This window comes from Eumetopias jubatus, unplaced genomic scaffold (assembly GCF_037043125.1).
Source record: "Eumetopias jubatus isolate StellerSeaLion01/CBP00866 unplaced genomic scaffold, mEumJub1_p1.0 scaffold_3, whole genome shotgun sequence".
In the NCBI taxonomy this organism is placed as follows: Eukaryota; Metazoa; Chordata; class Mammalia; order Carnivora; family Otariidae; genus Eumetopias; species Eumetopias jubatus.
Genome location: NW_028274809.1, coordinates 110,327,979 through 110,331,709, shown reverse-complemented (window position 1 = coordinate 110,331,709; position 3,731 = coordinate 110,327,979). Strand labels below are relative to the sequence as shown.

The window sequence follows — 3,731 nt, the reverse complement described above, 5'->3', positions numbered from 1 at the left end:
GGACTCCATCCCAGGACCCCGAGATCACGACCTGAGCTGAAGGCAGATGCTTAACCGACTGAGCCACCCAGGCGCCCCTACTTTTTTTTTTTTAAGTAGGCTCTACACCCAACATGAGGCTCAAACTCACAACCCTGAGATCAAGTTGCATGCTTTACCAACTGAGCCAGCTAGGCGCCCCTGTCTTTTCACTTTTCTGATGGACACCTAAGAAGACTTTGCCTACCCTAAAGTCATGAAGACGTACTTCTGTTTCTCAGACCCCTACGTCTAAGAGTTTTATAGTTTTATATGATCCATTGGGAATTAATTTTTGTTTGTGATGTAAGCAAATGATCCAACATCATTCTTTAGCATGTGGCTATCCAGTGACCCAGCACCATTTGTTGAAAAGACCATGCTTTCTCCCATTGAATTATCTTGGCACCCTTTTAGGAAATCAACTGACTACAATGTAAGGGGTTATTTTTAGATTCTCAGTTCTATTCCATTGATCTATACACCTATCCTATGCCAGTACCATACTGTTTGATTACCATAGCTTTGTGATAAGTTTTGATATAGGGAAATGCAAGTCCTCTAGCTTTGTTCTTTTTAAGATGGCTTTGGATATTGTGAATGCCTTGTATTTCCATATAAATTTTGGCTTGTCAATTTCTAAAAAAAAAATCTAGCCAGGATTTTGATATTGTGTTGAATCTGTAAGTTACACCTTTTTCTAGACAGAACTAGGTGCCATGCTCTTTACTTCTTGTAACGGAAGGAACATCTGAAGACTACTAAGAAAACAGTTAAATTTCCCTTTTATGAGTAAAGAAATCAAATGGTTAGCTCTGCTTTTTCAATTTTAAATGTTCAGTTTACCTGATAAATCAGCATGAATCAAATTCATTGGCTTTGACTCTCATTTTGCCATTTTGTCCTGGGAATAATTTAACTTAATTTATCTAGTATTGGACAGGCCATTGCAATTCTCCCTTGTACTCCACCTACACAGATATATAACTTCTAAGTAACATTCAATTGAGATGTTACCATATCTTCCTTTAATTATATAAACTTCATGATTGTTTTAAAATATAGGTTTAAATATTATTCAGGCATTGTGAGGCCAACAGACCAGGAAATGGTTGCCATTGAAAAGATAGGTTTTTTTTTTCCTCCCTGGCTGCTTGAAGCTTGACTACCATCATCAGTAACTATCCAGACCAGGAAGTTCAGGACCAACAGACTATTTCGGCAGAAACAGATGGTCATTGATATTCTTCACCCTGGAAAGGCAACAGTACCTAAGGCAGACATTCAGGAAGAACAGCCAAAATGTACAAGACCACACCAGATGTCATCTTTGTATTTGGATTCAGAATCCATTTTGGTGGTGGCAGGACTACTAGCTTTGGCATGATTTATGATTCTTCGGATAACGCAGAGAAAAACGAACCCAAACATGGACTTGAAAGACATGGCATATATAAGAAGAAAAAGATGTTGAGAAAATAGTGAAAGGAATGTAAGAACAGAATGAAGAAATTCAGGGAGACAACCAAAGCCAATGTTGGTGCTGGCAAAAAGAAGTGAGCTGGAGATTGGACAACAGAAGGAATAATTTTCTTTTATTTATTTTTTAATTAACATATAATGTATTATTTGTTTTGGGGTAGAGGTCTGTGATTCATCAGTCTTACACAATTCACAGCGCTCACCATAGCACATACCCTCCCCAATGTCCATCACTCAGCCACCCCATCCCTCCCACCCCCCTCCAGTCCAGCAACCCTGTTTGTTTCCTGAGATTAAGAGTCTCTTATGGTTTGTCTCCCTCTCTGGTTTCATCTTATTTCATTTTTCCCTCCCTTCCCCTATGATCCTCTGTCTTGTTTCTCAAATTCCTCATATCAGTGAGATCATATGATATTTGTCTTTCTCTGATTGACTTATTTCGCTTAGCATAATACCCTCTAGTTCCACAGAAGGAGTAATTTTCTACTTTATCTGTGGTGATTGTGCAGATTTTTCATGAGAGGATTAATAAACTAAGAACTTAAAAAGGTAGTTACTCATAGTTTCTAAGAGGCAGGGGCATGTTATGCCATCCAGGTCCATGTGGTAAGCACCAGGTCAGTCAGGAGACAAAGAGAACAAGAGGAAAACCTGGGCAAGAGCTATTATTGTGGTTTCCAGGGGAAGGAATGAGCAAGGCAGGGTAGACAGGATAAGGGTTTAGGATTTGCAAATATAAATTATTTCAGCAGGCTCCAAAATGTAGGAGCTGTCTACTACTTCTATATGTTAAGTTACATATTAGAAAGGGGTACTTAATATGGTATACGTCATGCTAGGAAGATACAGTCTCAGGACTGTATTAGTTAGGGTTATGTTTGGTGCTAGATAGGATTGTCTTTCATATTAGATGCAGTTTGGATTTTGGATTTCTGTTGATGGTGCTTGGCAGGAGTCTCTGGGGAAACCACTTTGTGAGAATGGAGGCTCCCACAGAAAGTGGTGTTTATATGTATGTAACTGTTGAGAAGCTTGAGTACAACAGAGAAGTTTGAACTTAGGTACCAGTTTCAAATATAGGATTGTGCTTATCTTTTAGTTATATATTTTTAAAGTTATTTTTTTTAAGATTTTATTTATTTATTTGAGAGAGAGAGAGAGCACAAGAGCAGGAGGAGGGAGAAGCAGACTCCCGCTGAAAAGGGAGTCCGATTCAGGTCATGATCCCAGGGTACTGGGATCATGACCTGAGCTGAAGGCAGATGACTAACCAACTGAGCCACCCACGTGCCCCATATTTTTAAAGTTATTGATAAACATAGGTGCAGAGCAGTGTGTATAATGTGCTATCATTTCTGTAATGAAAGGGAGCCATTGATATTACATGAATTTGCTTGTAAACATATAAGCAAGCTGAGGAATGGCTGGCAAGAACCTAATAAGTTGGGCTTCCTCCAGGGAGGGGCACGGAGGGGCTATGAGACAGGAGTGAGGGGAGAGCGGAGAGCTTTGCATTATTCGCCCTTTTGCAACATGTGAATGTATTTCCTACTCAAAAGAATAACATTTAAAATATAAAATAGGGGCGCCTGGGTGGCTCAATCGTTTGGGCGTCTGCCTTCGGTTCAGGCCATGATCCCAGGGTCCTGGAATCGAGCCCCGCATCGGGTTCCCTGCTTGGAGGGAAGCCTGCTTCTCCCTCTCCCTCTGCCTGCCACCACCTCCCCCTCCCCCCCCCCCCGCGCTTGTGCTCTCTGTCAAATAAATAAATAAAATCTTAAAAAAAATAAAAATATAAAATAGAAGAATGGGTGGATGATTTGTGCCTGGGAAGCCCAGGCCCTGAGTGTCTGGCTTCTTAATCAGAATCAGGACTAGGCCCCGAGGAACAATAAAAGGCAGGCCCAGGGGCTGGCCCTAGGGAGCAGCCAGAGGCAACAGCCTGGACCCCGGTGCCCACTGATTCTGACACACCTGCTGAGAAAACCAGTCTCCCAGCCGAATAACAAAGGGCCTGGGTTCTTTCTTTGGGGTTATGGAGCTCATCAGAGTAAATCTTATGGTTTAGAAAGTTTTGTAGGAGACAGTTCTTAGGAGATGCATACTGAAGTATTTTAGGATGAAGCATCTTGATGTCTGAACCTAATTTCCAGTGGTCAGCAGGGGAGGAAAGTGAGCATATATGAACAAACACAATCTCCCACACACAAACAAGGAGATGGGTGAGGGTG

At 41.2% G+C, this 3,731-nt stretch overlaps 1 pseudogene; it reads left to right on the top strand.

Annotated features, from left to right (window-relative positions):
- The first annotated feature begins 1,189 nt into the window (after positions 1 to 1,189).
- LOC114207346 (small ribosomal subunit protein eS24 pseudogene) lies at positions 1,190 to 1,578 on the top strand (annotated as a pseudogene).
- Positions 1,579 to 3,731: the final 2,153 nt, after the last annotated feature.